The sequence below is a fragment of the Rhinolophus ferrumequinum genome, chromosome 2, assembly GCF_004115265.2.
Source record: "Rhinolophus ferrumequinum isolate MPI-CBG mRhiFer1 chromosome 2, mRhiFer1_v1.p, whole genome shotgun sequence".
NCBI classification, from domain to species: domain Eukaryota; kingdom Metazoa; phylum Chordata; class Mammalia; order Chiroptera; family Rhinolophidae; genus Rhinolophus; species Rhinolophus ferrumequinum.
The window spans coordinates 36,757,497-36,765,949 of record NC_046285.1 but is presented as its reverse complement, the minus strand read 5'-3'; the positions used below and the strand labels follow the sequence as shown (position 1 = coordinate 36,765,949).

The following is an 8,453-nucleotide window of genomic DNA, read 5'->3' as shown; positions in this document are numbered from 1 at the left end:
AATAAACAGGTATTGTGGGTTATAGTCAAGCTTGTTGTAGGCAAATGTGTTTTATTTTACTAAAAGCCCTCTGAGAAAAATCATTGTTTCTCTGAGAAGCTTTGTAATTTCATAGTTGTTATGTTAATGGGATTAATTTTTAATGAGGAAAAAGTCATCAGCAAAGGTTACCCATGAAATAAAGTTACCACATGCCTAGAAAATAGTTTCTACTTCTATTATAGAAGTGTTAACACATGACAATAGTAACACAGACCAAAGACTATAAGCCCACAGACTCATATTTAAACTGCCCCCAGATTTATGTCTGGAAAATTTTAATGTAGAAAATTGCTTCTGATATAAAATGAAAGCGTGATATCAGACGGTTTGTGCTTAGGCAGAAGACAGTTTTCCTATCTTATTTATGTCTGTGGGGTTTAGCTATAGACGTGAAATAAATTTGGATACACAATATCATTCTATAGAAAGAATCTTGCTTGGCTGACTTTCTGAAGAGATGAGACCTGATAGGAGCCAGAAACCCATTTCCAAAGTGGTCTCTTTCTTTGTTGCATTCTAACAGCAGTGTTCTATTTGCTCCCTTAAGAGCCTTAAAACATGGTTATTTGAGGAAAGACCCGTGCTTTCTAGACAGTCTTGCTAATCCTTTCTTGGACACAGGGAGAGCAGCAACAGAACTTGTAGTGGATTGAATGGTATCCCCCAAAAGACATGTCTACTTGAACCCTGTGAATGTGACCTTATTTGGAGTAAGAGTCTTTGGAGTTGTAATTAAGTTAAGGATGTCAAAATGAGATCATCCTGGATTCAAGTTGGCCCTAAATCCAATGACAAGTGTCCTTATAGGATTAGAGAAGGGGAGGAGACAGACAGAGGATAAGGTTATGTGAAGACAGAAGCAGAGATTGAAATGCACATACAAGCCAAGGAACACCTAGGACTGGCAGCATCTACCAGACAGTAGAAGAAAAGCATGGAGCAGATTCTTCCACAGAGCCTCCAGAGGGAACTTAACCTGCTGAGACCTTGATTTCGGATTTCTGGACTTCAGAACTGTGAGAAAATAAATTTCTATTGTTTTAAGGTACCCAGTCTGCAGTAATTGCTTACAGTAGCCACAGGAAACTAATACATAGCTGCCTTAGTTTGTTCCCAGTGGAAGCTCCCCACCTGCCCCAGTTGGGTCCACCCACTCCCTGCTCCCTATAGCTAAGGCTCTGGTTGTCTAACATCATAGGACAGATCAGTAATGCTCATTCAACTAACATGTATCAGGGGTCTAAGATGTTCCAGACACATGGGAGGATAAGAGGCTGAGTCAGATGTAGTCCCCTGCCTTCAGGGTTATAAAGTCTCATGAAAGAGGGACGACACAATTTTAAGCTTCAGGGCAGAATAAGATTGATGTTATCAAGGACAAATGAGGTTCTATAAGAAACATCTTTTCTGATGGAGGCCATTGTAGGGCTGCTTGTTTTTGTTGTTGCTGTTGTTTATTTATTTATATTTTTAACTTCAGCTAATTCTTTAAGATCCAGGTCAATCACCATTTTTACTGGAAGTCATTCTCTGACACTCTGGTGCTGGCTGCCCAGTCCTTTGTGACCTGAGATGTGGAGGTTTCTTTACTTCTGCAATTAGCTCATTTATTTTCACATCTTATTTCCCTCACTAGATGGTGACTAAACTTTGAGTGTGTGTATGTGAGTATTTTTAATAGCAGAGTGTCTTGCACCTCATTGCTACGCCAACAAATAAATGAGTGTGTGGTAGCTGAGATGGTTGGAGGACAGGGCAATTCAGACGGAAGAAATGTCATGAACAGACATACAGAGTGTGAAAGAGGAAATAGTTGTCCATATTGAACATTGTCTTCTACACAATTTTGCTGGAGGTTGATTTCATTTAAGAATATTTCATTAAGGATGCCTTTCTGCAGCAGGTAACAGAAACCCAACCACAGGGGTTTATAAAACAAAGGGACTTCTTCCTCCCTTAAGTGAGAAGCTTGATATAGGCAGCCAAGTTCTGAGTCATTAACATCTTAGTCTCTCTCTCTTTTTTAATTCCTCTAACCTCAGTAAACAGCTTTACCTCAGGATTACTTCGTAGTCACAGTTCAACTTCATACCTGTATTCTAGTCAGGACAAAGAAGCAAAGGGGACAACAGGATGGAAGAGTCAAGACTATGTCAGAAAAATAAAACTTTTCTGGAAATCCCCAAGAGATTTCTAACTATGTGTCATTGATCAAAACCATACACGTGGCCACTTCTAGCTGCAAGGGAGGCTAACAATGTCCATTTTCTAGTGGGACACTTTGCTGTCATAAATATTATTGGAACATTTGATGTGAAAAATGAACATTGATTGAGACTAGCAGAGTTGGCTACAAAGTGGATGGAAGTCAGTGAAGGAATTTCATTAATAGCCTAAGATTCAGGATCCGAGGCAGCACTCATTTTCCTGCTCCATACCAATGGCTCTTGAACCTGTTGGCCTTACTTCACAGAACCAAAGCTCTTTGTAATTGTGTGGGTGCACCCCTAGTCCAAAAGTCTTGATGGAGGAATTAAAAACTCTTTATTCAGGAAATACTTTGAAGTTTTGCTCACGGGAGCTTCTTTTTTTCCCTAATATCATGCATAATGGGACAAAGTCTTTGCATTCCTTTTAAGGAGGTTTTTTTTAAGCCCGAAAAGTCTAGAACAAGAAAACAGCACACAGACAAAAGCTAGAAGAAAGGACATACCTCTATGCACACTAAATTTGTCCAATTAATCATTTGGGCCACGATGTAACCATTGACATTTTCTGACCACGAGTTGACTTCTGGTATTATTCAAGAAGCTGAATCATTATCTGAACTTTCCAGATCAGAAAACTACTGATTTTCGAAAAGTGGTATTGTTAGACTAGGATAAAGCTAGCTTCTCTGTTTTTTTTTGGTGTATGTTTAGTACTTTTTTTAAGTTCAGAAAGTTTGAGACTCTTAACAGAAAGACTTGTTTATGACACTGCAAATTATTTTATTAACAGACTATGGAAACATCTTAAAATAATTACAAAACTCTGAAAAATGTCACAGATAATTAATAGACATATTTGCCTTCACATATGTGGGTTCTTGCCCTTGGACTTCATTATTCTTTAACAATTGTATTTCCTATGTTTCTTGATAATATCTATGGCCATTTGAACCCTCCTAAAACAAATTTATTTATAGCAAGAATAGTGTAAAAACAGGGTGTAAAAATAGTGTAAAAACATTTCTCTCACAAGTGATGCACGTCTCAGGATGATGCTGTAGCACCACGAAGCCTTATCAAAATTATTGGAAATGTAGTGTCAAGTTATGTGTAACATAATTGACCACCCTGTTTAGCAATGTCATGTACAACTGCTCCTTGATTCTTTTTTTTTTGCACGTGTGTTGTGGATTTTATTATAAGATACTATTCAGTATTTTTGGGTGGAAGGAAATATTGATTGCACTGGTTTCCCTAAACTGGAGCCTACCAATGGGAAACTGTTTCTGTAACTATCTGAGCAATATGTGATTTAGCACCCAGTTTCAACATGCCTTGAAATCTTATCTCTAATGCTTATCAACTATGTGACATAAGGCAAGCTTCTTAACCTCTCTGCCTCAGTTTTATCATTGTAAAATGGAGGAATTAAAAGTTCTAATGTCATTATGTTGTCAGGAAGCTAAAACTTGGAAGAACTGGCACATTAAAAGTGCCATACACATTTTAATCTTATAGATGTAGTCATTATCGGAAAGTAGGGAAATGAACATGGTTAATTTATAGAGGTGCTTGACTCCTCCGAGTCTCAGCCATTGTGGGAAAACAAAAACTACCTCCCATGCGGCCTCTGGAAAAGCGCCAATTTTTGCCTCAGGATATGCTTAAGACTCACTAGACTGGAGGTTTCCATGCAGTCCTCTGAAGGTAAATTTAGAGAAATGTACATGGAAAAGGGCTGGGCATATCATTATCCTTAACAAATCTGGTGTTCTGTTAACAGGGACGGAGGGCAATAGCTGTCAGATAGGCAAATGACCTTTCTGCCACAAAGACTGTGACAATTAGAGAACTACACACACAACAACAACATTACATCCAAGTAGATATTCAATTGATAAAATTGGGAGTAACCTTTAGGAATCTTAGGAATTACAGAGGCAGACAGATCATGTGGAATTACAGAGAAGACAAGTAGGAGCAGCTGAGACTTATGTGCTGGGGGATCTTGCCCTGCTTCAAATGTCCCTGCGAATTCCAAACATATGTACGTGGCTTATCCTGCATTCTCAATAGATGCTGCATCCATCAACTCAGGAGAGTGAGACAGAAACCTGAGCTCATCTTTGGTCTCTCCTTCATCTTCCATACACAATCAATCACCGAATTATGATGATTCTATTAGAGTGTTCTTTTTCATATATATCTTTATTTTCTAAAATATTCACACCACCTTAAATAAGGGCCTTCCCTTTATATTACCTGGATTATAGACTTCCTAAATGTCCAGGGTTTTCCTCTTCAATACACTCTCCATGCTCTAGCCAATGTACAACAGGAAGCTGATCATCCCCACTTACCATCTTTTCACCATTTCTCAAACTTTTCTGAATAAGGCCCAATGTTCCTCGTCTTCCCTAGTTTGTTTTCCCTCTCATCTCTTACTCCATCACCATTTGTCCAGCCATTCTGATCTACTTGCAGCTGCCCCAGTGTATCCAGTGCTCTCATGCTCCATTCATAGCTCATGCTGTTTTCATTCTACACCCACTGAATGCACTCACCCAGCTTATTTAGTTGGTATACTCTTATTTAATCTTGAAGGTTTATCTCAAGTCTTTAGATTGAGCTAGGCCTCTTTGTTCTTTATTTCACTGTTTCCTGCCTTAACTCTTGGCAAAACCCTTTATTATAGGGAAAGAACAGTTTTGTTGAGAAACTATTATGTGCCAGACATTAGGTTGCATACTTTTACAGATTATCTCATTTAATGCACACAGCACTGCACTATATGAATTACTACAAACAAATCCCATTGAGCACAGAGTAGTCTCATTTGACATGGAAAAGCTAATTGAATCTGGACTATGTGGGAGCTGTATCGCAAAGGGCCATAGGAATGTTTTCCTTATTATCATATGTTGGCAATCACCATTTGCTTCTTTTCAAATCCAAAGTTGTGATACATCTCCAAGCATAATCTCTGCTGGCTACTATGCAAACAACTGTTGGCCACTTCCTCCAAGGCTACTGAAGTTGACCTTCATGTCAAAGAACCTCCCCCAATCCCCGATTGACTATTAAACTTTACCGTTACTTACCACCATCAGTTTTTTTTAAGGTGATCCCATACCATAAAATGTGCATTTTAATATTTACTACCTTAGCATCTTGCAACATCTCCAACACTTATCAATTTGCTTGCCATTCATCAGCCATTAAGAGTTCACACTGCTGAACAAAACATGAAATAATGGCAGAAAGAAAATCATGTCAGAGTAAGCAAATAAATTGGTTTGGAGCATATGATATTGCTTACTCTGTGTGCTGGTTGATGGGTCATGAGAAAAATATATATTAATTTTACTGCTCAGTGGAGTAATAAATACATCCTTCTCTTAAAAAATATAAAACTATTTCGGAGAAAAAAAAGCCAATAACAAACCAGTACTATTGAGGACTGGACGAAACAAGGAATGTTGTGCTTATAGGAGATATAAGTGAGTCAGAGAGACTGAAAACTGGACCAAGGCCACTTTCTTAGGAATCAGAGCCAGGATATTCACCCAAGTCTGCCTTGTTCTGCAGTAGATGCTCTTTTCACTATACCGCATTCTACATCCTTAGCAGTTTCCAAATGCTATTGTAATCATTGCTTTTTCAAAAACTGTCTCCCTTTTTGAAGTTGATTGAGGAAATTTTGAATGTCAAAATTTTTATGTTAACCAAAAAATACATTTTTTAATACCTGAAGATTCAATTTGTTAAAATATATGTTAGGGTACATCATCATCACACTGTGTATATGATTTATTGTCACAGAATTAATTAGAGAGACTGTATTGAGCTAGTCCAGGAAGTAGAATCATGGCCAAGAGGAGCAGAAAAGAGTTTCTGAACAAATCTAGTAAAAGACTTGTATTTTGGGCTACTTAAAAGCTGAATTGTCAGTTATGTCTTTCAGGTCCAACTGGCACATTGAATCAGCACAACCTACAGGATGTAATCATACTTGGTCTTCAATTATTTTATTACTTTCTCTTCAATTACCATTGCATTTATTCCTTAGAGCTTCTCCTTTCCTTTCCTGTAAGTGAAATTTTGGTTGCAGTAAAATATTTTTGGTCATTCATAGGCAATGCTGTTCAGAAATGGAAATGTTGACTTCCATTTAATAGTATAAATTTCAAACTTGATTTAGAATTGAGGGTTCTCTCCTCTCTTTCTAGGGTTTGTTTCAGGCAGGGAGCCTAAAGTCAAGAATAGGTACATAGTTGGCTTATTTTTTCATACGATGTCTCTCTACCTTTCTATTACTCAGCTACCTAACTGGGGTTTTAGACCCCAGGAGACTGGTTCAGGGTGAGGGAAGCGAAGTAAAGGAAACAAAAGTTTTTATTTGACTAACATTCTCAAGGGCGGGCTTTTAAAAGTCTCTGGAAGGAGCAGTTATATATTTCCTCAAAGCTTTTTTTTTGTTTTTTTTTCAAAGATACATTTATTCAGCATCATGATTAGACTATTATATTTAGCAATCAACAGCATGGGTGCAAAAAAAAAAATAACATCAAAACCCTTTGTTGAAACGCTTTACACTTTCCACAGAATAGAAAGTAAAATAACCTGTTATACAATTAGTCACAAATACAGTCCTCGAGTTTTCTGCCCATACACATGAGTGTTGCCTAAACCATGTCTTGTTTGTAGCAGCTAGACCCTGCCACCACTGTGTTTAGTTGAGTTACAAATCTGTTGTAACCCGTAGCTTCCTTGTCACTTCTCTGGCTCTCCTCTCCTGCTAAGTTTTGTTTCCTGGCAGTAATTAAAACTTTCTGCCGCTGCCATAGCTACTGTTGCTGCTGGAACCACCATAGCCACCTTGGTTTCATAGTTTGGCAAAGGATTGGCCTCCACCTCCGTAGGGGCCAGAGCCTCTGCTTCCAAAATTTCCTCCTTTCATGGGTCCAAAAGTTGAAGATTGATTGTTGTAATTGCCAAAATCATTGTAGCTTCCACCACCTCCAAAATTGCTTCCATCATTACCAAATTCATTATCACTACCCCCACTGCCACCATATCCTCCACCATGACTGCCACCAAAGCCACCTCGACCACTGAAGTTTCCTCCATGACGAAAGTTGTCATTCTCTCCAAAACCACCTCCTCGACCACCACCGAAGTTTCCAGAACCACTTTGACTGGATGAAGCATTAGCCATTTTTTGCTTAAATAGGGCTTTCCTTACTTCACAGCTGTGGCCATTCAAAGCACGGTATTTCTGAATGGCAGCCTTGTCAACAGAGTCATGGTCATCAAAGGTTACAAAGCAAAGCCTCTCTTCTTGCCACTGCCTCGGTCAGTCATGAGTTCAGGCACTTCAATTTTCCCACATCGTTCAAAATAATCTCTTAGATGATGTTCTTCAGAGTCTTCTTTAATTCCACCCACAAAAATCTTTTCCACAGTGAAGTGGGCACCGGGTCTTTGAGAATCTTCTCTTGAGACAGCTCTCTTGGTTCCACAACTCTTCCATCCACCTCGTGTAGCCTTGCATTCATGGCTGCACCCACCTCCTCCACATTGGCATAGGTGACAAACCCAAAGCCTCTGGAGCGCGTGGTGTTTGGATCTCTCACCACAGTCTGTGAGCATTTCCCACTACTCAGAATGGCTCCTCAGACTCTCATCAGTGGTTTCAAAGCTAAAACCACTGATGAAGAGCTCCTGCAACTGTTAGGACAGCTCTTTGGGAGACTCTGACTTAGACATGGTGACTACAGGTGGAGAGGTTTTAACAGTGCTTACTCGGCAGCCTCCACCAACAGAAAGGCTTTTTCAAAAATAGCAGGTTTATTGATATGTAATTCACATGCCAACTCCTGATCAACAAAAAGAAACAAACTACAGGTACAGGAAACAACACGAATGAATCTCAGAAATATGCTGAGTGAAAGAAGTAAGGGGTATATGTGTATAATTCAATTTATATGACATTCTAGAACAGGCAAAACTAATATTTAGTGATAGAAATTACATCAGTGGTTGCTTGGAGCAGAGATGGGGGTCAACTGATGGCAGAAATGTGGAGGTGGGGCATGGATTTTGGGGGTGGGTGATCGAGTTGTTCTATGTCTTGATTGTGGTAGTGGTTACATGGCTATACACATATCAAAAATTGAAGAAGTGTATAGTAAAACATGT

General features: G+C 38.9%; 1 pseudogene; it reads right to left on the bottom strand.

Annotated features, from left to right (window-relative positions):
* Positions 1–7,019: 7,019 nt before the first annotated feature.
* Positions 7,020–8,021, bottom strand: LOC117038188 (heterogeneous nuclear ribonucleoprotein A1-like; annotated as a pseudogene).
* Positions 8,022–8,453: the final 432 nt, after the last annotated feature.